General features: G+C 39.0%; 1 protein-coding gene and 1 pseudogene across 3 annotated transcripts in view; both read right to left on the bottom strand.

The window, feature by feature from the left end:
* Positions 1-25,040, bottom strand: part of LOC125233857 (furin-like protease 2) — a 432,277-nt gene that overhangs the window by 345,447 nt on the left and 61,790 nt on the right. The window lies entirely within an intron of this gene.
* Positions 22,942-23,068, bottom strand: LOC125234310 (annotated as a pseudogene).

Below are 25,040 nucleotides of genomic sequence, written 5' to 3'. Positions count from 1 at the left end.
TGTTGGCGTGATTAATATACATATTGGTACCAAATTTCAGCTTTCTAGTGCTAACGGTTACTGAGATTATCCGCGGACGGACGGACGGACGGACGGACGGACGGACGGACGGACGGACGGACAGACAGACATGGCGAAACTATAAGGGTTCCTAGTTGACTACGGAACCCTAAAAAGTGATAACTACGAACTACAGATTTCGTAAATGTTACTTTTATAAGACCAGAAATTAAAGTTATTTGATTACATTCGTTTAATAGTTAACATTAAGTCTAAAAAACCGTATAAAATTATTAACTACTTTCAAATTTTGAGATTTCGTACTTTAGAAAAAAAACATACTCCAGAAAAAAAACTGATTTTTATCACGGTTTTTTTTTTCAAGCCAGAAAAAAAACCGCTTTTTTGCAACCCTAAGGGTACATGAAGGTTGTCAACATTCCGCCCACAGCACGAATTATAAGCAGTTACCTATTTTAAATTTCCAAATTTATCTTCTTTTGAGGTACTCTATAAATATCCTTAACATATTTTTTCTTACGTCGCTACTCGTTACCTAGTTTTTCTTACTTTCGTACATGCTTTGATGCTTGCAAAACTAATTCGGTTTCTTCAGTATTTTTTTCCTGACCCATATTTTCAAGTCACAAGATAAGACGCCACTATTCTTTACATAAGGAATACACTATTAAAGCTAGGTTTTGCTTACAATATTTACTTTTTATATATGTACTACATAGTGCGCAAACATTCCGCTCCAGCCATTCTGTTATTTCTGCTTTAGACCGGAAGTCTGTCCAACTCTCGTATTTTCCCAATAGCTTTTGTTTAGCTTCCGGAGGCCGTTGTTCTAGTTAATTTTTATAACAGTTGCGCATCAACACCAGTTTCGACTTTGTATTTTGACAAGTTGCCACATCACGAATGGACCGATTCTTATTTCTGGACACAAGCTTTACGAACAGAATATGTAGTAAATATCAGTGTATGTATAATTTTCTGAGACGTTCCTACGGAGAAATAGCGCAACTATACTGGGAAACTCTTGTAGTATCAAATAAATATAAATATTATAGGATATTCTTACACAGATTTAGCCCCACGGTAAGCTCAAAGAAGGCTTGTACTCATTGTGGGTACTCGGACAACGATATATATAATATACAAATACTTATATACATAGAAAACATCCATGACAGGAACATATATCTGTGCTCATCACACAAATAAATGCCCTTACCGGGATTCGAACCCAGGACCGCGGCTCTGCAGGCAGGGTCACTACTGACTGAGCCAGACCGGTCGTCAAAAACAATCAATCAATGCAATCAATGCGTCAATGATGTAACATATGAAAACCTGATGACAGGGATGAAAAACTATGAAAAATAATTTCACTTTCGGCCCAGATATATTTAGTATAAAATATGGTATAATAAATAACTTAAGGGTATTAAACAACATCTCAATTACAGCGTGACAATCCGTCATTCTATGACAACAGGGTCTTTATGATTCATCGGCAATAAAGATGAATTCTGTTAGCCCTTATTGCAGTTGAAGTACCTATAAGAACCCTTCTGCAATGGAAAGCCATATATAGATAAGTTACCATGGTTATGGTAAGTTACCATATACATATGTATATTACCTATACTGCCACAATGCATTTCTGATAGTAAACTTGGACAATGGATTCCTGACACGTGATATCATGAAATGTCTTTGAGAAAGGTCGAATACGCTCCGTGTTGTATAATACGATATAATATGTAATCAGTGTAATCACTAATTGTATTGTTACTAGGGATGTACCGACTAGTGATTTGGCCGACTAGGCCGACTACCGACTAGTCGGCGCTTGGGTGGCCGATTAGTCGGCCGACTAGTCGGCTAGTCGGCTGGAGCATATTTTTCGACTAAATTCATCAGAAATTTAGAATTACATTTCTGGTCCTTCGTTCGCGCTTTAATTTTTTTTTACAAGTTCTATTTTTCAAAGGTCTATGAGAATATTTGATACATTTCCATTTTTAACAACCGCTTTGGCTTAGTGGGTAGATTAGTGATCCTACCTATGACACCCGGTAGCCCTAGGTAGGACATTTATGTTTGTGATGATCACAGATATTTGATCTTTTGACTAACCAAGGTATAACGAATCGGTACATAATACAATTATTTTAGCTGTTAATTTATTTTTGTACTATTTTTCTATGACTTATAAAGTGCCGACTAATCGGCCTGTTTTGCCGACTAGTCGCCGACTAATCGCCGACTACAAATGTGGCCGGATAGTCGGCTTTCCCGACTAGTCGGCGACTAGTCGGTACATCCCTAATTGTTACTTGTAACAACTACGTAAAGCAGTCTACGTAACCCAATTAAAATAGTAACAATTGTAATCTCGTGTTGGCATTTCCGATATTTTTATACTACGAATATTATGTGAATTATGTATCTCTTCACGCTCAGTCGGCCTAGTACATGATTGCCGCGAGAGTATGTCGCCGCGAGATAGATGACACGTCTTCTTCTAACTGTATTAATGACATAAGGACGGGTAGTGTATCTCGCGGCAATCATGCAGGATGGTTTCAGACTAGCGTTTATATTAATATAAGCGAAGAGTTGAAATGTTGGTATAAGGGGTCTTGCACTTGAATTCTTCAGAGACTATCTGACAGGGAGAATGCAATGTACATGCATCAATGGGGTCTCTAGTGAATGGATTCCTATTGAATATGGTGTCCCACAGGGCAGTACCTTGGCTCCTACTCTTTTTCTTATATATGTAAACGGACTATGCAAAAATAATATAGTAGGCTGCGAAACACTCATGTTTGCAGACGACACTGTGCTGCTATTCCATGATAAGAGTTGGGACAGAGTACGTGCGCTTGCAGAAAATGGCCTTAGACTTGTCACTTCCTGGCTGGAAGATTCCTTGCTCTCACTCAATATCTCCAAAACGAATTACATTTGCTTTAGCAAGACAGGAGCCTCCAAACCGGGAATAGATCTTGATCTTAGAATACACACCTTCCCATGTAATAGGAATAACGTCACGGATTGTACATGTACACTTCTAAAACGTACAGATCATCTTAAATATTTAGGTGTACAGATCGATGAACACCTAAAATGGAATAATCACATACATGTTGTCGCATCCAGGGTTCGGAAACTCATATACGCTTTTAGAAATCTACGAACTGTGGCAAGTAAGGAAATGCTGATCAATACATACAAAGCACTAGTTCAATGCATTGTGAATTACTGTATTTGTTCTTGGGGTGGTGCTGCTAAGACCCACATGATAGAGGTAGAAAGAGCGCAGCGTGCACTTTTAAAAGTCATGCTATACCTACCCTTTCGATATCCCACTACTGAATTATATAACATAGCTATGGTTCCCTCCGTCCGTAAATTATATATCATGCAATGCCTAAAAAGATACCACCATAAAATAGTCCCGTTGTTACCAACATCAAACAAGCGCATTGAACGCGTTCCCATGCCGAAATGCAAAACTAAATTTGCAAGACGGAACATTAATTATAACGCACCGTTAATTTATAATAAACTAAAATTAAAACACAAGAGTATAAAAACATTAACTGGCTACGATTTTAAAAAGACGATCTGGACATGGATATGTAGTATGAACTACGATGAGACTGAAAAACTATTGAGTGAAGGTTTATTCGGGTGTTAGGATTAGTACGATTATAGGCACACAACTACTAGATATTAAGCAAAAACGTACTCACAACACACATACATACATACACACACAAACACACACACACACACACACACACACACACACACACACACACACACACACACACACACACACACACACACACACACACTCACACAATTATGCATGCTGTTGTACCAACCTAGTAATATATGTTAATTTCCGTTTCTGTGTTACAAATGAAGTCTAATTGTTCTTTTCAATACCTATCTAATCGAGCATGTAATTCGGGCATCCACTGGGACTGCAACACAGTGTAAACTAACGCAGTCTCCAGGGCGCCATTGTACCATGTACCATGTACCTTTTGATCAATAAAATGATTTATTATTATTATTATTATTATTCTTTATTTTTTTCTTAGGCTAGGCTGTTTATAATATGAATATAAAAGTAAAATACAAAAACACTTACAAAACAATATAAAACACATATAAACACATTATAAAAAACCTAACCTAGGGTGCCGCCAGCAGCGGGGCAGGGCCCAAGCTGCCGGTGGTTAGGGCTGCAGAGAGAGGAACCGTCGGACTATCCGCGCTGTGTCCAAGATCACCGCCTTCTGCATCTGGCCCTTGATCCAGCCACCTAGCGAGAGTCTCTTAAGATGTTGGTCGAGACTCTTCGCTATGAGACCGTTCGCTGAAACGACTATCGGAACAATGATCGTTGATTCAACATCCCACATGGCGGTTATCTCGTGAGCCAAGTCTAGGTACTTACTGGACTTGTCCTTCTCGGCTTTCACGAGATTCTCATCATGGGGGATGGTGATGTCAACGAGCACTGCCCGGCGTTGCAGTCGATCTATTATCACAATGTCAGGCTTATTGGCTACAATAGTCCTGTCAGTGATAATAGATCGATCCCAATAGAGCGTGGCACGACCATTTTCGAGAACTGGCGCAGGTAAGTACTTGTAGTACGGTACTTCGCGGTCCACAAGGCCGTATTGAAGAGCAAGTTGCTGGTGAATAATCCTGGCTACGAGATTATGTCTGTGCAAGTACTCGCCGTTAGCAAGATGAGAACAACCGGAAATAATATGCCTGAGTGACTCTCCGGGACGGCGGCATGCCCGACAAATGTCGACCGTACCGTCCTTCAGGATATATTTCCGGTAGTTGTTCGTCATCATAACTTCGTCCGCAATTGCACAGGCAAAACCCTCGGTTTCTCCGAAGAGGTCCCCGAATCGTAACCAGTTCACCGATGCGAGCAGATCTACATCGGGTCCCGTGAGGGCCTTGTAGAACCGCCCGTGTAGCTGCTTGCTCTCCCATACCGCCTTGCGGTCCGCAGTATTTAGTACCACAGGTTTGCGCCAGTTCTCTTTCGCCAAGGAGAGCGGCGTGAGGTTTCCGTCCACTGCCACCACATCACGATGCATCCCGCACTCGTTGTTAAGGAAGTAATTCCTGAGATTGTACACCTCACGGTTGTGGAGATCTTTGGCGTTTAGGAAGCCTCGACCTCCGCACTTCCGTGGGATGTACAATCTCATAACAGACGAGCGCGGGTGTAACATACGATGTGTGGTAAGCAGTGAACGGACCCTCCGATCCAGGGCGTCCAGCTCAGTCTGGGTCCACCGTAGTATGCCAAAGGAGTATGTGAGTAGAGGCATTACCCAGGCGTTAAAGGCGCGCACTTTGTTGCCTCCTGACAAAAGACTGTTAAGGACTTTTGTCAGCCGACTGAAAAAGCGCTCCTTCACCGACCGTCTAATGCCAACATCCTCAATACCCAACGACTGTGACATACCAAGGTACTTATAGGTTTCTGATTCAGAGATAGATCTGAACGACATCGTCTCAGAAAGTTGTAAATTTTCTGAATTTACAACCTCCCCCCGCTGTACATGCATGACCGCACACTTATCGACACCAAACTCCATTCTGATGGCGGTACTGAAAACTTCTGTGGTTTTCAATAGCACCATCAGGTCTTGGGTGCAAATAGTTTGAGATCGTCCATGTACAGAAGGTGAGAGATGACTTCACCCTCTCTCCGAAGCCGGCAACCTAGCCCAGAATCCTTCAGCAGCGTGCTGAGGGGATTCAGAGCTAGGCAGAACCATAATGGACTCAAACTGTCACCCTGGAATATTCCTCGCTCAATCCTTATGAAGTCCTGCGGGCCAGGGGGGCCATCCCTGCCTCCTGGTTGACGAAGGACTGTGGTCCACTGCCTCATACATGCAGCCAGGAAGGATATTAAAGCTGCATCAAGTTTATACAGCTCCAATACCCTTCTCAGCCATGAATGAGGCACCGAATCATAGGCCTTCTTATAGTCAATCCAAGCGGCCGAAATGGCCCCCTTGTTCCGCCGAACTTGTTGGCAGAAGGTCATGTCTATGAGGAGGAGCTCTTTAGTACCACGGGACCCAACCCTACATCCATTTTGAGCGGGAGCCAGAATGTTGTTAGCGACAATATGCGCGTTAATTTTTGCTCTCAAAATGGATGTAAGGAGCTTGTAAAGTGTAGGCAAGCACGTGATGGGTCTGTAGTTTTTTGCTTCCGTGGTACTACCGGACTTATAGAGCAGGAAAGTAACACCAGTTGTTAGGGAAGGTGGGAGAGAACCAAGATCGAGGGCTTGTTGAAATTGCGTTGCCAAACGCGAGTGCGAGCATCGAAACCATTTTAGCCAGAAGTTGTGCAATCCGTCCGGTCCAGGACTTTTCCAGTTCTGGGCCGTACGGGTAGCACAACTTACGTCGTCGGGGCTGATGGTGATAGCCCCCATAGGCTCGATGCTCTCGCACTCGCGCTCGACAACGGTCATCCACTCACCCTCCGTGTGTTCGACGGGCACCGACCAGATGCTACGCCAGAAATCAGACATGGCAGTAGCATCCGGCAGCCGCACGTCAGACACACGAGGGTCGGTTTCCTCCCACCTTCGGTATACTTTCCTTTGGTCGCTTTGAAAAAGACGATTCTGCTGGAATCGGTCCACACGCTTTCTGTAGCGGCGAATACGGCTTGCCCATGCATAGACTTTCTGCTTCAGGAAGTCGATGCGCTCTGTGACATTGGCCAAATAGTCGCGGGGCCTGATGTCCGTCCCCGCGAACGCCTGGTTCACAAAGCGCATTACTCGGGGGCGATTATTACCCCCTCTGAAGCAGATCAGCTTTGCAATGAGAGTCCTAAACGAGTTGATACGACGTTCGATCCGTACTTGCCATGCAGGGACACCTTCGGCGGTCCTAGTTGCACGGTCAGCGTCCGGAAACTTGACTCGAGCAACACGGCACGCCGCGATGGCCCCGCAGTACATGATCGAGTGTGTATCATCTAGATCTTTACTAGTCCGCATATATGGATCTAGTAAAGCATTTAAGGCTCCTATTAGCGCTAGATTGCGTCTATTCATGGGCAGACGTGGTAATCGTGGCCTAGGATTGCTTGTGGAGCGATACTGCGTAATCGCCTCTTCCAAAGACCTCCTCAGTTGCTCATTGGCAGGCTCACTCTCGCTCTGACTCGCGAAGTCCCCGCCGTCGTTACCGGAATCAACCCGCGGCGCCTCCGGTGCCAGGTCGGGTTCGGGCACCGGGTCCGGCGACATGGCGGGCAAATCCCGCCCCGAGGTAGGGTCCGCGCGAGTAGCGAGAGCCTCCTGGCGGAGCCGATCAAGTGTGGCGTCATCCAACCGCTTTGACCGCTGAATGACGCGCACCTGATCCGATAGCCGCTGCTCCGATACGGTGGTGGATGGCTCGAGTGCCTGAAACAGAAGCAGCATTCTCGAACGGTACGCGGATAGCCGGGTTCCCCCCTCTGTGGCCCCGTAATAGGCGCGCATGACATTCTCGTTTATTTCTCGAGTCCATGTCATGCGACGCACTACACCACCGGCAGCGGGAGCCGTGGGCGGGGCAGGATGTCCCGCAGGCCCCAAGCGTGCCGGCAGCGGTGGCCGCCCTCGTCGCGCAGGTGGTCGTGGCGGCGGCGGCGGCGGCCCGCTCTCGTCGCTCGACTCGCTGGTGTCGGCCGCGGTGGCGAACTCGTCACTCGACGGCGGTTGCGAGGAGACGGACGAGGCGGGCGAGGGTGGTGGGCGTGCGTTTACTCGTAGTGACGCTTGTAGAGCTCGTGTTTTACTTCTCGTAATCATTTCTGTTCTATGTACATGTTGAACTTATTTCTTTTGCAGCTTCAAGCCCAATTTTGTGATGGCATCATGTCATGTCCGGGGCAATATTTTCCACATAAATAAGATTAAAAAGCAACATGTAAACATAAAATGTAAAAAATTATAGAAGAGAATTTCGAAAACACGTCTGACGTTGACAGCGTCATTTTTTTTTTTTTTTTTTTTTTATTATTATTATTATTTAGTATGAATATGGCATTATGTCTGGAGAAGGATATGGTATAGTTTTTATTAATCATCACCATTCTATGATAATCTATGAATTACAGATCAAATCTGGGGCAGAAGCTAGTAATTCTATCGTGTTTTCTATCGCCATATTTCCCACATGGTAAAATAATATTTTGCGTTTAGTTCATCTCATTTGATATGCAAATCATACGGATATTGACGCCGGTTTTTGTTTTAGAGGTAATTTATAATGTGTTAACGTTATTGGTTGCAAAATAGTTAATTAAGTATTCCTGCAAATTAATCAGTAGATACGTTTATATGGCGTTATTCATAAACGCTTTACAATGCTCAATTAGATGGTTAGTCTTTGTCTGTTATTTTGAATCATGTATTTGTAGGAAAGGGATAAACAATAATACACTAATTGAGAGGGAGGAAACTAATAAAGCTTAATGAATAACGGGGATTTACATTTCAAAACGGTTCTAAATTACAAAATTTAAACAACCATTAGAACATAATGAATACTAGTTTCCGTCAAACGCTTTGAAGAATAAATGTTAATGAACTGTAAATGTAACCAGACGTTTCTTAATGATGCCTATTGTTTTGGTGTCAATTTACCAGACTGTATTTTATACCTAGTTCTACTGAAATAACATTATTTATATGTAATAAAAACACTTTAGTTATCACATTAAAAATAATCATTTGAGTATTCAAATCAGGTTCACTTTTTTTATATAAAATAGAAAAGTCTTTAATATTTTGCACTCGATTTTATTTTGGAGTTGGTTGTGAAAAGAAATGAAATGAAATGAAATATTTATTTTCCAAGTAGGCATATTACAATGCGCTTACGAGTATGAAAGCAACATGTTAATTTTAAACTTCTAAACACTTTGGTATTTGGTATATGAATCCTAATCTAACAAACTAGTATTTATAACTTTATAACGTTAGCCGAATATACAACCCGCATTCGAGACCGTAACACACTAGTCTGAACTCGAAACAACTCCGCTAAATCCACCAATTCACCATACTCCGAAGTGGAAAGTGACATCGCAATTTGTATGCAAGGCCTCAGTCGGTGTCATAAAGCTCGCTCCCGCTGCATCGTTAATGTTGGTTAGAAATTGTTTTATTCCACAACTTTGGATACTATATAAATTATATAATATACATGCGGAAATGTAACACTGAAAAGAAAAGAGTGATATGTATATTTCGTACGGTTCCCCTTGTTTTGGCATAATTTTACAATCGAGAATTCTTTTTGGCATAATCTATATTGGCATAATTCACCTTTCGCATAATCTGTTATGGCATAGTATAGTTACGCATAATTTGTCTAGGCATATTTTTGTTTGTCCGAATATATTTCATGCATAAAGGTTATTCGCCGAATGGTTTTTATGCATAAATTATTTCTGCATAACATGGTTTAGTGGAAATTTACTACGCAGAATTTTTATCATAGGTAATACTACTATATTAATGTTGCAGTTCTAACCTAACCTAACCGAAATTCTTGACAAAATGTTTTATTTGTTGAGGTCGCAGTTCTAACCTAACCAAACCGACTCTCTTAACAGCATTTAGTATGGGTGGATATTCTGATTTTAAGAAATATGCCAAATACAATTATGCGAATTAATTTTATTCATAAAAACAATCGGCGTAAACAGAATTATGCGAACTTATTTTCGGACAATGTGTTATTCGTATTATTTTCGATTATGACAAATAAGTTTTCTGCCAAATTAACATTCGGCGAAAATCGATTATGCGAAGTCTGTTATGCGAAAATCGTTTCGGATAATTAAAGTTATGCCAAATAGAGGGAACCCATTTCGTACACTGTAAAGTACTTCACTCTTTTAGTTCACTAGTTCAGTTTAGTTTAGTAGCCAACTGATCCGTACAGAAAGATAGTCTCGTTTTCACACACATTGAAAGAGACGACACTTTTTAATTTTTACTCTTTTTTGCCAGGCTATCATCAACAACAGTATCATCAACAATATTCGTTTCAGAATTTTCTGATCTGTCATTCACGGGAATCACGGGAGCACGGGACTCGTATTGAATAAAATAAAGAATTTGACACATATGAATGAATATACATGAATGATATGATTCAATGTGAATCAAATTGAAGGTTTAAGCGTAGCATCCATGTCACTCTTTAAGCGAAAGAGCAAGTATATGAATACATAGTTTAACTGAACTGATAAAGGATTAAATGATTTCGAAGTTTCGAACTGAACTAGTAAATTAAGGAGTATATCAAGCGTACTCATGTCTACTAGATACAACACCATTATTCAGACATCGCTGGCAAACAATAGAGTGTAAATATAAACGATGTTTGATGTTACGTACTGTTTTGTTTTGCCTGTGACGTCACGCTCGTACTAAAAGTAGTTCAATAGTGTTATCGCGTACTACGGCCGCGTGTACGGTGTTTTTCTCATTTTTATTGCTTCGGTAATAATTCCACTTTTGTAAAAATATTTCCTATTACACAAATGTATATTTCATATTTCATGGATGGATAGCTAATGGTGTAGCACGAATTAAGTTACCTTTAATTTATTTGTACGACTTGTACCTTAGTAAATACTTAGTACGCAATGTTGTTAGTTTAGTGACTGACGCGACGTCACAATTGTCATGAGTTATGAACTCATGACGCTGGAAATACTTTCAAATATTAGCTCCGCTCTTTTTGTTAAGACGAAATTAAAATAGTTTCGTAGTATTAAGTTAAGACCAACGACATCAACGTCCTGCCACGTTTGAATTAAAACATAACTACACGCTGTAAAACTATCATGTATTAAAAGTTTCTGAAAGAAACATTTAAAACAGACAGACAAAACAAGTGATAGGCTAACGTTCTTTTCACAATTCCACAAAAACAATACAAACGGCTCACTGGTGCAAACAGTTGCCGCGCTACAAAAAGTTCTATCCGTTTAGTGGTAGTTAACGGAAACTTTAAAAATATCAGCAATGTAGAATAAGAAAAGTTCCGTGGAAATCGTTGCCAGCGATCGGGAGAAAACAATTAGACCAGAAACATGTTTTGTTATAGACACTTTTAGTTTTGAGACGAAATATATAGGTAAGTTGTAAGTTCGGCACGGGTCGGATACACCGCTCGATTGGATCGCGGTAGAATGAATTGCACAAACTTTACACTGTAGGTGTAGTTCTATTGTTTACCAGTGGCGGAGCTTCGATACAACTCGATTCCCAACGGGTTGCCTAAAATGCTCTAGTATCTGTAGAAGTCCATACAAAAGAGATGCCAAAAACCCATCCGGCTTTACCAACGAAAATTTTCACGCCCCGCCACTGTTGTTTACTATACCTACTCGTAGTTGTTTTACAATACGTATACTCTTACAATGGCTTTTATAAAGCTGTAATGAATCAAATTCTAAGAAAAAAGTAGTTACAAATTTATAGGCAGGCACATTGGCATTTAATTGGCAACCTGATTTACCTGATTAAGGCATTAAGTAGGTAACAATAACAATAAAAAATTTGGAAACCGCAGACTGCGACAGCAGAAGGTTCGATTCTATCTTTGAACACGAGCGAGACCTTGGTCACTTTCTTAGTATATGATATTAATTCAGCTTATGATAATAGTACTTGCTGTGTACTTAACACAGCAAGAGGGAGTTTACAAGTTTCTAATGGGTTGGCAACGCGCATGAGGAACTTCTTGAGTTTCAGGCGTCCATAGGTTACGGTGACCGCTTTCCATCAGGCGGACCGTATGCTTGTTTACCACAGACGTAGTATAAAAAAAAAAGTACTTCGACAAACAGTCTATCAGAATGACAATTTCGATTCGCGTTTCCTGTCAAACAAAATCTTGGAAAGTGTCATCATTAATACTTCAAAAGGATATTATAAATTATCCATATTTTGACTTGAGGCGATATCACAATCACGCTGAATTTCGATCGTATCGCGCAGCAGTGTCTTGAAGTTCCAAGACCGAATAAGACTAAACTAAGTTCCGTTGTACAGTTCGGTAACACCGCTTGTTTGAATTAGAGCACAATGAACTACAACTTCACTCGCATCGTCAATAGTAACTAGTTCATTAGTGCATAGTTACTAGTTCTATCATTATAATTTATTGGCACTATTAATTTCGTAATAGAACACGCTTTATATGAAATTGCAATATGTTTGCACATTACCCAACGACTAAAGTGAGAGGACACAGAAGACTAGCAACGAGTACAAATATCAAAAAACCGAGTTTCGTGATCTGCTACTATCGTCCCGAGCGAGAGAAAAAGCAGATTTTCTATTTTCAATATAAGCGGTAGCGGCTCTGATTTACAGGCCAAATCACATCGCCAAAATAGTCCGCTAGCTAAATTTAGGCACTTTTCAAATTGGCGTGCAGTCGAGTACAGGGCACTCACTACACGGAAATAATGTTGATTGGTCGTTCTCGTTCGAATATCGAAACCGAAAGTCGTTCCGACGCTCGTTAAATCGGTTCATACGCGATTTGTTTGACTGAGTATTCATGTCAAACGCAGATACTATTACTGAACTTGATATTTGCACACAATAGAATAAACATAGGCGAGGAATACAAATATCATGTTTATATTCATTATGCCAGTGGCTGCCGTTTGCGTAAGAGGGAAATTGTAGACGGTTTTACTGAAAAATGGTATTTAAAATGTTGCTCGCGTTAGTGATAATTAGGTGGTTTTGTAACTTGTTTGCAGACCTACAAATGAGCTTTAATGAGCTAGGTTAGCATTAGTAAATTTATTTATGTTTATAAGGTCAAGTGTTTGCGTCTGGTGGGTTAAATGAATCTTTTGAAGATATCTTTACTTACTTAATATTACAACTATCTACGTTAAAAGTATGATGGTCATCAAACTAAAAAGTTATACAGCTATCATTCATAGTTCTAATGTTTTATTTCTACTTTTTGTGGCGTAAATTTTTTTTCTATTCTATTCTAATATAAATTCCGTTCAGATTTTAAAAAAGAAGCATTTACTCTACCAGACGCAAATATCCCGGTCGACTTTTCCTAATTGTATTGTAGGTATATCAAACGACTATCTGTAAAGACTATGTGTAATACTTTAGAGTGAAAATAATCTCAGAAAATCTAGAAAAGTAAACCTCGTTATCAAAGCCGCAGTTTCCGATGCTGCCACAAAAACAGACAAAGCATTAGTTTTCAACTTTTCACACAAAGCCAGCTAAAGAGATATACACAGAGTTGTAGCTTAACACAATTATAGTCTAGCAAAATTTATTGAAGCATTCAAATTACAGTGCCAAATGTCATTCGACACCGACAGATTATTGTTGTTACAAAATAACCATTTTACCGTTTTTAAAAATCTTATTCTAAAGTAATCGCTCAAGACAAGTTAACTGCTAATTGCAAGTTCTGTTCCGAGGTAACATCTTGAAATTTCATTAACCACCTGCACAGTTCACACTAATGCAAGTTTGCACTCATTACAAAGACGTAGTGAATAATTGTACACTTAAGACTTGAACAAGAACGTATTCCAATCGCCTGTTCAAACTCGAGAGTCAATAACCATCTATAATAATAATAGTAATAATTTGTAACTCGTAAGCGCATCTCTATAGCATGTATCACTAGACTAGGCAGCTTCAACTTGATCTCTACCATAACTGACCCTGCAGAGTGATGGCAGATGGACTAAAATGTTAACAGAATGGTGGCCGCTCACAGATGTGAGAAGCGCTTGGCATTCGTTAGCTCGTTGGGTGGACGACATCGGGAAAATTGCGGGTCACAACTGGATGAAACTAGCTCAGGACCGGGACAAGTGGCGTACTAGAAGAGAGGCCTATGCTCAGCAGTGGGCGATAAAGGGCTGATATGATGATGATGATGATGATAACTGACCCAGTGCCACATCCGACAAGTTTTTGAGAAAGAAGTGTAAAAGATCCCGGAATAATATTCATATACTTAATACATAGTTTGGTAGTTTACTAGTTCACCAATCTGGATTTCTGGATGCATGCAGCCGACGTAACTAGCATAGTCTCATTCGAGCCTAGCAGTATTGTTGGCAAGTGGCAACATCAGCAATGCGAGTTTTTCTTTTTGATCACAGTGTGGGGTTTTGGAAATCTAAAATCCTGCGCTTTTTTTGTTTGGCAGGTTGTCCTTATATTGGTTTCAATTAATTCTGACTCGGCTGTACTTGGAGGGCGATTAGAATGTGATTCAGGTGTGAACTGGAGCAACCGCAACAATCTATTGCGGTCGTAGACGCGTTTAAGGAAAGGTGACGTTTTGCTGCAGCTTACAATCAACACCTTGAGTATTAAGGCATCGTTCGTATTCATAGAACACGGTGCTAATGCAACGGGATGGGACATAGCGGCCACAAAAGTTAAAATCTAGACAAAAACATCGATTTTCGACATTGAAGCTTGCTTAACATTTCTAGATGCGAAAAAAAACAATTTATGTCTATGCGTGCGTATGGGTCCTAAAACAACTTACCTACTAAAATAATCCTAGATGTTGAAACCCCTTCGTAATATGAAAACAATAGAAAACATAAGAGCATCACACATTAGCACATCTTTAGCACGTACCGTAATAAAATCCAATCGGAATTAACCTGAAAACACGACATCCGTGATCATGTGGTTACGTAACAGGAGTACACTAGACAACCTTCGCAAAGCAACCACCAGTAGGTATTGAGCTAGAGGCTAGTAGTAACTAGTAGCTAAGCAGAGGTCACGCGTATAGTGGGTATGTCTTTGTAGTGTTGAATAGCCGGGCGTGACCGGTAGATAAACAGTGGGACACACTACAGCGAATGCACGTGATGAGCCTGCCAATGGGACGCGTTACAGACATACAATTTTATAGACTTCGCACTTTATAGGAAAAAATAACGTACTCAGCCCAGATACTCCGAGGTTTACGGGCGAATCAACTTTTTCACCGACTCAAATCTGTTCGATTTTATACTTTCGTTGTAATATTTCACCCTTAAATAATGTTTTTTTTTATTTTTATACTTTTCACTTTATAGTGGAAGTTTCATTGTTATTTTTTCATTCAAGGTATCATTCAACTTTGAACTCTGTTCATTCGAAGTTCGATTTGTTGGCAAGTCCAGACACATTTTGAGTGCCTAAACGCCAAAGACGATCAGAACTGTCAGTCAAAAAGTTGATTCGCCCATAAAAACATATTGAATTTGCAACCTTGTATAAATCAATAAAAAATCAAAGTGAAATACAATCATCCTCCTTGCTTTATCCCGGAATTTGCCACGGCTCATGGAAGCCTGGGGTCCGCTTTGACAACTAATCCCAAGAATTGGCGTAGGCACTAGTTTTTACGAAAGCGCAGTCGCTCCGCATCTGACCTTCCAACCCGAAGGGTAACTACTGTAAAACCTAGGCCTTATTGGAATTAGTCCGGTTTCCTCACGATGTTTTCCTTCACCGAAAAGCGACTGGCAAATAATCGCCTCTTCCTCGCCCAAAGAATAAGCCTTGCGATACAACGAGGAAATGCCAGTACCTACGGCACCATGCCTAAAGAGTTTCTTACATTTTAATATTTTTAGTTTAGGTATTTATTTAATAGATTAAAGTTAGTTCACAGAAATCGCGAAGCGTCTGGTTGAGGTAACTGGTGACCGAAAAGCTGGCGATTTCCTCGCACAACGTATCAGCATTGCGATACAGCGAGGAAATGTCGCCAGTATCCTTGGTACAATGCCTCAAGGGCCTATTTTAGACATTAGCTAGCTTTTAAGTTTAGTCTTAGTTTCTTATATAATTATGTAAATATGTTCATGTAAATAAAGTTTATGTTTAGTATTATTGTCTTTATTTTAAGAATATCTTTTCGGTGTCAGTGTGTTTCTACTGGCAAATATCAAATGACATTGCGCACATAAGTTCAGAAAAACTCATTGGTACGAGCTGGGTTCGAACCCGCGACCTCCGGATCGAAAGTCGCACGCTAGGCCACCAGCGCCAAAGTGAATTACAGTATAGTGTACATATTTTACAAATTCTCACGAGGTTAAACTTTAAACGTGTTCATGTTCAATTTTATCACGTACACGTGTTAAACTAAACATAGTGTTTCCAATTCATTTAAACGAACATGAAACATTATTTTCTTGCGTAATCGATTTGTATACCATTCGGAGCAATTTTTTGCCCTAAAAATAGATTATATTGACGAATCAGACTTGTTGGTAACTGACCTTTTTTTTTATAAAGATAGTACCTACTCAACATCAAAATAATGTATCTACTCATCAAGACCTTTTAGTGAAATATTTTTTAAACATTATCATAATAGCTTAATTAAAGTTTAGAGTTTAGATAAAGTAAAGTAGTAGTAGTTTAGGTTAAGTAGCTTTATTTGACGTTCATATGCGCATTGTATTATGCCTAGTTGGAAAATAAATATTTAATTTCATTTAAAAGACGTTTTCTTCAATATTTGTTGCATTCAAAATAGCAAATAATCTAAGAAAAATAAGTAAGCCAGGTAAGTTTAGAACTACTCTTTTTCGCAGGTCATATTATGTATGTTTGAGTGGTCTTTTTTATTATATGTCTACGGAACGCACGGACTTGGTTACACTCCGACTTCATTGTACGACCCCGAGATGCACTTGGTTTTAGGAATTTTAAACAAGTCACAATGAACTCCGCCATGTGAATATAAAATGCGGGTATACAATCTATTTTTATTTCATGAATGTCTTGTAAAATCAAAGCTCATCTCATTTTACGCGAACGGAATTAATTAAAAGTTAGTCAAACTTTTAATAAGTATTGGAAATCCTTTGTTTAAAATTTTTAATTGTCTAAATTTCAGAGAATTATATTAATAAATCGACTGTTTCCGCTTCACCATATACTTGTACTTTATTATGAAGCAAATTATATCGAAGAGAAATACAAATACAAATACAAAATCATTTATTCAGCAAATAGGCCACGGGGGCACTTTTACATGTCAACATTACAGAGTATTCATTAAAGTTAAACAAATGAAATTAATAGAAATATTAACTAAAAATATTAATCATAAGCAAAGTAGCTATACACTGATATAGAATTAGAGATGTATAAAGTCTCTAAATGTCATATTATTACTAACTATAATCAATACATAAAGAAAGTGCAAACAGATACAAAGATAAAAGAAATCTATAATACTTCAATAGTTGTAAAAGACTGAATATTACAAGTAAAAATATTATACTTAATCAAATAATCCATGGAGATGTATAGCGTCTCCAAGAGTCAAATTTTATAAAATTAAAATATTTAAAAGTAAAAACCTTTGTCAAATAATACAAAAAAAAAATACAGAAAATGAACAGCTAAATTACACATTTCAAGAGATGTACAAGTCTCTAGTTGTCAATCATTAAAGAACAAATCAAGTTTACAAATAAGGGCCAATCAAGGTTACAAATTAAGTTTAAAAATATAATCAAAATCTCAGAGATGTATAAGGTCTCTAAGTGTCCAAAAAACTAACATTAACTTAATCAAACGACAACAAGGTCATTAAAGTAAGGAATCTATTTTAAAATAAAATATAATCAAAATCTCAGAGATGTATAAAGTCTCTAAGTGTCCAAAAGCTAAAATTAACTAAATTAAACGACAACGTGATGGTCTTCTGGATGAGATTCATTCCTCTCGAAGTACATATAATGAATGAGTTTCATCTTAGGCAGCGTTCCCACTTAAGAGTCGCGTGTCTCGGGGCGCGCAACGGACGTCTCCGCCACGCCGCCTGAATGTAATTCAAAAAACGTCTCCTCAGTACATTTTGTATAGGAAGGACGTAAAACGCGCCCCCATCCTATACAAAATGTACTGAGGAGACGTTTTTTGAATTACATTCAGGCGGCGTGGCGGAGACGTCCGTTGCGCGCCCCGAGACATGCGTCTTATGAGTGTGGATGGTCCCTTACAGTTACAGTTCCTTAAATTCAGGGTACCTAGCGAACGTAACCATAGCTTACGCTTCGAAAGCGTATTGCAGCTAGCTCTCCTTATCGCTCTTCTGTAGTGGCGTGACAGGGCCAGTCTGCGATTGCCACATAACGTTAACGATTGTCACTTCAACTAGGCCGGAAAGTGATACTGATCACGGGCATCACAGCTAGTGTATGCTCCCGGGATCCCGAAACTGATATTTCCCGAGAGTTCCCGGGAATTGGCTTTCGCACCCAGTCCCGGAACTGGTGACCAAATTCCCGGGAAATCTCTAAATTTCGTGAAATTTATTAAATTCGATTGAATGATTCACAGTCAACGCCAATGCGAGAGTTAATAATTTTAGTGTTAAATGTAACTTACAGCGCAGTTCCATACAAGCCTTCTTCTGTAAGCAAAAATAATTAATACTATGCTGTTGGTTTTTTTTTTTATGAAGGGTAGGATTATTACAAATGTCAAAATAATTCCCAATGCAATATTATTTCAACAGTTAAAGATAATTCCAGTAATCCCGTTGACCGTTCTCAAAGGCTATTAGCCAAACGGCCGTTTATGAAACGTGTTCGGACTGCCAATTTAACGTTTATCATTTAGGCTAACTAGTTGAAACTAACCTAATTAAACCAGTTATTAATTATGAGAATACGTGAATGTCGTTTGTAATGCGGCAATATTAATAACTAATCTGTATCGGATAGATGTGTGTCATACGTCATACAATACATGATGACGCGCATATTTTTCAAATCTACAAATCAGTCTGCTTGGTACAGAAAGCTTTTTTGCTATATTAACATAATGTGTAAGGTACAGCGGCGCAAATCTCGACTTGGGGGCAATTGTAACGGGTCCATTTTTTCCATGTTTTACAATGTTTGCATTATTAAATAGAGTGTCCACCGGTTATACAGAGTGGGGCCTGTAACAAAGGCGAAGAATTGAACTGTAGGCTATTTTCCTTATACTGATCAACATTTGTTCAGTGACTTTTAAAAATTATGAAGTCTTAAACTTTTTAATTTTTCATACAAAATAAATATTAGCTTCAATGTACGCCATTATTGTTGTCATTGACGTTGTCTGTCACAATTTAGACTTAACAGAATTCGCAATACATTACCTCTTAGAAAAAACTTTCAAGGGTGATAAAAATCAAAATACAAGTTATTTTTAAAAGCCGCCGAACAAATGTTGATCAGTATAAGGAGAATAGCCTAGAGTTCAATTCTTCGCCTTTGTTACAGGCCCCACTCTGTATATGGGAGGCGTGTTCAGTGGATACATGTAGAACTCAACATCATAGTGTAATAATACTAATAATGGAAAAAATGGATTAGTTACAATTGCCCCGCTGTACTTTATGAATTACAAATGGTCTGAAAATAAATAATTATGTTTCTTAGAATTTGAAGGAAGCTATTAAAAGAAAGCAGGAAGAGGAAATAAACGTTACGTTTTACATTATTTTACGTCGCGTTAAAAAAAGGTTTTTATTTACACGAGGAAAACCAGATTAATACAATATCTGAAGAAAAAAAGAAAAATTAAAACGCGAAGAGTTAGAAAAAATAAACATCAGAAGAATTAATGAAGAAGCCAGCAATGACTCTAAGATAACCTTTTTAAGTGATACTAAATGATGATCTTGTTTAAATGAAACAAGATTTATTATCAACGACTTTTATGTACCGTAAAGCAGAACTAGAAGTCCAAAATAGAAGTTATAGAGAGACGAAAACAATCTATCATAAAGACAAAAGTCTCAAATAACATAATAAGCTTACAAACGTTTGAAAGAGCCTCTTTACCTTATCTGAAGTTCCTTTCTCTCCTTTCAAAAACCCCAAAACCAAAAATTTGGTTTGTCTATTCATGACTAAAGGTGTTGAAGATTTGTTACAAAGCCGCAAAGTGAACTAGCAAGTAAAACATCCTGCAGTACAATTTACGGGCCGCCTCGTGGATTGCGGCATTTTTGCCACTCTATGAATATGCAGGGAGGCAAAGAGTTGTATTGCTTCCGGCAAACGAGCGCACCTCCTGGCTGTTCCTATTGGCTGATCACGCAAGCGATTTCAGGTTTGACTTCATAGAAGAAACTTACTTGAATTTCCGCAGCAAAAACTAGAGCAGCAGAAATATAAGCATAAAGTTTGCGAAATAAGATCAGTATCTTAAGGGCGTTCTCCTTAAAACAGCTTAATAGTCAACTTCAAGGAATTATGTCATCCTCCTTTGAGACAAGGCAGTCTTCCTTAAAACCCCTATGTAAATAAGCTTCATTGTAAAATGGTTGTTTTACTACTTATCAGATTATTATATGCGACCAAAGGTGGTCTGAAGAGAAATTTATGAATGATTTCATTGATAAATTCGCCATGCACTTTTGCAGCGCACTGTATACTTCAAGATAAAGAAGAGTTTTCATTCACGGTTATTTTCATTAGACTTATATTGACCGGGGTATAGACCGTGATTACCTTTTTGATTTTTGTCGAGCTCCCGATATTTCGACGCAGTTGCATGCATCATGATCACGGAAAACATCCATCATCGTCTATATCCTGGTCAATATATGTATGTAAGTCTAAAGATAAAGAAGTCATATTAGGTCAAGATAGGAATTTAAAAGTTCGAAGGTCGCACCAAAGATCAATCATATTCTGGTTCCCATGAACACCAACTTTGCAAGCACGTGGAAAAGCACGAGTGCCGTTATTACCGTACAATTTACCACCGCCACGGTTAAACCGGCAAACAAAGGGGCGCTTATTTACCTGCGCCCCAGAGGAAGGAAACTTGGGAACGGATGGCTCCCGGAGTGCGATATGTGAATGTTTTTAAGGCAAACGTAGGTGTGATCGGATTATGCGGTAAATTAAACGGCGTAACCGATCGCAATGTGAATCAGTTTGCATACGGCAGTAACTGAGTGAAGATTTATTTTTCGGTTAGGTAATGGAGAAAAGAGAAATAGATCATGTAAATATATTTTGTATGTAACTTCATATGTGATTAATTACCTAAATAAGTTTGAATCAAATAAATGAATATGTGAATATCGAATCAACGAATGATTATTTTTGTACACCACCTACATAATAAAGATGGCCCGGTGATACCAATTTCCTTTTATAGTGTTACTTTAAAAGTCACTACATTTGTTGTAATCAAAGCAGATCTAGATCTCAATAAAGGGAGAGAGTGGAAAACTACTAACAAAGAACCTTTTCTTGGCTATTATTGCAATGAAAAGAAACGAGTGCAACATAAGTGCCCCTCTGAAATGCTTCCTGTAAAATTAAGCACGGTTCAAAAAGCCGTTGCACCGTGTTTTTTCTAAAGCTTATAAATATGTAAAAAAGTGGTCGTTTGTCGACCGCGCGGCGCTCGGTCCTCGTTTGTGTTTTTCTTATAAAATTTACAACCGTTAAACTGGCAAACAAAATGCCGGGTGCTTATTTACACGGCGGGGAAAGGAAGTCCGAGCGAACGGATGGCCCGCTGCTGGAGGAAACGGACATAAATCACTGAATTTACGGCAAACAGCTGAAATTCGTTATTATTTTTTCACAGAAAAACACGTCTACAAGCAGCTTACATTACGGGCCGCTCCGCCGTGAGGATTTGCTAAATCGACTTTATGTACAACAAACACGATCTCCAAATTCAACACCAACAATATTCAAATGTTTTCGCCGACGATGTTGCCTAACTACTTGTTTTACTGATAAACAAATTACAAAGCAGAAAAGCTGTGATTCTGGAATCGAAGGAGGTTCTGTGGTGTTTATAGAAGAACTTAGGAGTTGTTTAATCCGACAATTTGCCGCTGCTAACTCGAAAACATAACAAAACAAACCGAACACATTCCCGACTGGAAGGAAGTTCACTCGAAAAAGCAACTAGCTTCGGGAAAACCTTATATTGTTGAATTTATGATATGTTCGTACGGCTCGCTCCAGTTTCTGAGGTCATTCTCGCCGGTATCTCGCGATATTTCGTAGAAAATAATAACAGTAACGTACCGCTCGTAACGTAATGGTAGCCATTTCGTTGCAATTTCGTTCCTGACAGTGTCCGCGAATAAGCACCCCATACGAATCAGGAAGCGGAGATGTGCAAACTGATTGCGATTATAGGGTAATAATTCAGCGTTGTCTGCTATTTGGCAATGGGGATGGGTCGCAATGTCCTAGATAAGTGTTTATGGGCCAATTAGTGGCAAACGAAATGAGGCCTATCGACCTCGTCGGAAAACTGATAATGGCTGCGATAGGACGGCGCTACGACGTGTTAGAGAACTTGTTGCCAAATTAACACACAATAAGATATCGATTTATAGGAAGCTCACAAGGTGTATGAATATCGAGGCTTATATTTGGGTCGTGAATGTAGGCCAGGTATGGAGTAGGTAATTACATTCTCAAGGGTTTCATTCCAAATTCCCACGATAATGTATCGGTCAATATAGTCATTAAGATCATTCATTGGTATAAATTTGTAATACGTACGTGTATGTATGATGAACGCTACGATTATTTTGCATTAGACGTGGGGAGAAAGCCAAAAATTACATCATATGCACTCCAACGTTTAAATATTTGCAGTTAGCATACAAATATCCCTCAGATAAAATTTCCACTAAAACCTCATCTGAAAAAGGGTTTAGTTGGATTTTATTTTCCCTTTCCGAATACTTGGAAAAAGTTTTTTATCGTAAATGGATCCAGGTTTTAGTTTTGGTACAATATTTCTATACTGTTGTATTGGCGCGCTATATTTATTCTGATAGGTAAAATATCAAAAAATATTCTAGGAAGTGCAATGGAAGGGTCTCGCCCTGGGGGAACCGCCTTCTTGATCACGGTATCCCCTATGCCAGGTAAGTTCACAGCTCGCCTAGTGTATCATAGTTATTTTTACAGTGTAATGTCATACGGTATTCTGGTTTGGGGCAAAGCAGCTGACATACAGACTATCTTTGTATTACAAAAGAGAGCCATTCGTTCTATTTACAACTTAGGAACACGTGAATCAGTAAGAGAACTCTTCAAAGAAATTAATATCTTAACTGTAGCTTCCCAATACATTTATGATAGTATAATTTATGTTGTTAAGAATTTAGACTGTTTCACTAAAAATTCTGATATCCATAATTATAACACTAGAAACAAAAATAAGCTTGCCATAAAGAAGTTTCGTGTCCGTAAAGTACAGAAGTCATTTGTTGGGCAATGCATTCATTTTTATAATAAGTTACCTGACACTGCTTTGAGATTACCCCTCCCAGCTCTTAAGAACTACTTAAAAAAATCATTGATGTTAAAGGCTTATTACAGAGTCGAGGACTATTTGACAGACAAACATGCATGGCCCGAACCAGAAACTACAAAAAACGAATAGCAATTAAAATAATTGTATTATGTATAGAGGACACAGTTCAGATAAGAAAGCACATCAAATATTTTATATTTTATGTTGTGTAGGTAAATTACATATTTAATGATATTGAGATTCATATTATCTTTTACTTCTGTGACAATTTGATATGTTTTCTCTGAAGAAGAACGACGTATTATTAAGTAATAATATAATTTATTGAAATTAATTTCCATAGAGTACCTAGTCTGTTCATATTCTTTGATGAATACTTTTGCATGTTAAATTGTATCTTGTTATTTAATGCATGTTAGTTATAAGATGTAATGTTTTGAAAAGAAGTTGCCCGCCGAGTTTCTTGCCGGTCCCATAGTGGATACCCCCCTCCCAACTGAGGGGGGACTGAAATCTTCTCGAGGCTGAGGCGTAGGGTTAGAGCCGGCGTAGCTTTATTTGACGTTCATATGCGCATTGTAATATGCCTACTTGAAAAATAAATATTTCATTTTCATTTCATTTTCATTTTCAAGTATTGACCCCCCTTGACCCCGTGTGGTGACGGGTTAAGAATTTCACCACCCCCTTTCTTCCCGTGGGTGTCGTAGAAGTCGACTGTGGGATATGGGTTAAATTGTGGCGTCGTAGGCGAGAGGCTGGCAACCTGTCACTGCAATGTCACAATTTGGATTTCTTTCAACCCTTTTTTGCCGAGAGTGGCACTGAAACTTAGTGGTTCATGTGCTCTGCCCCTTTGTAGGATACAGGCGTGATTATATGTATGTATTCTAGGAAGTCGGGACTTTTTGTGAATATTTATTTAACCTTTCATAAGTTTATAGATTTAAAAATATTTTAAGCGGGTTACTCACGTATTAAGTCGATATAGCGTTCGACATGTTTCGGTTCAATTTCGAGAACCTTTCTCAAGAGTAGCGACACCCCGCCTTTACATGTCGAGAGCGCGACGCATACACCGCGCGCGCGTGTATGCGTCTTAATACGTGAGTAACCCGCTTAAAATATTTTTAAATATGTATGAGTCTCACGGGAGTTTTATAGTTTATAGGTTAGTTACAAATGTAGGATGTTACATATAGGTAGAAAAATAGTTAGGGTATAAGTATAAGCACATATATTCGCATCTTATGTATCGCTCTATATGGAGAATCGGTGCAATAGAGCCAGTTTGTATCGTACGCCTAGGGTCAAAACTTTGGCCACACTTACAGTCCATAAGAGGTAAAAACCTTGCCTGATGTAGCGTAACCGTAAGGGTGATGAAGACCGTTCCAGAAACGCGTATTTTTAAAGAATCCGCTTAATACAAAACTCCTGAAAATAAACGAGCGTAGATAATGCCGATGAACCCCTGCGTCGTATCTTTTTATGCGTTGGGTTCCCGTTAGGAAGTGCGCTACTAAACAGGCATTAAGGTTTTAACAGGTTAATATAAAAATATATAAAGATCAGTTTTATAAGCTGT

Source organism: Leguminivora glycinivorella, chromosome 15 (assembly GCF_023078275.1).
Source record: "Leguminivora glycinivorella isolate SPB_JAAS2020 chromosome 15, LegGlyc_1.1, whole genome shotgun sequence".
In the NCBI taxonomy this organism is placed as follows: Eukaryota; Metazoa; Arthropoda; class Insecta; order Lepidoptera; family Tortricidae; genus Leguminivora; species Leguminivora glycinivorella.
This window is presented reverse-complemented; position numbering and strand designations above follow the sequence as displayed.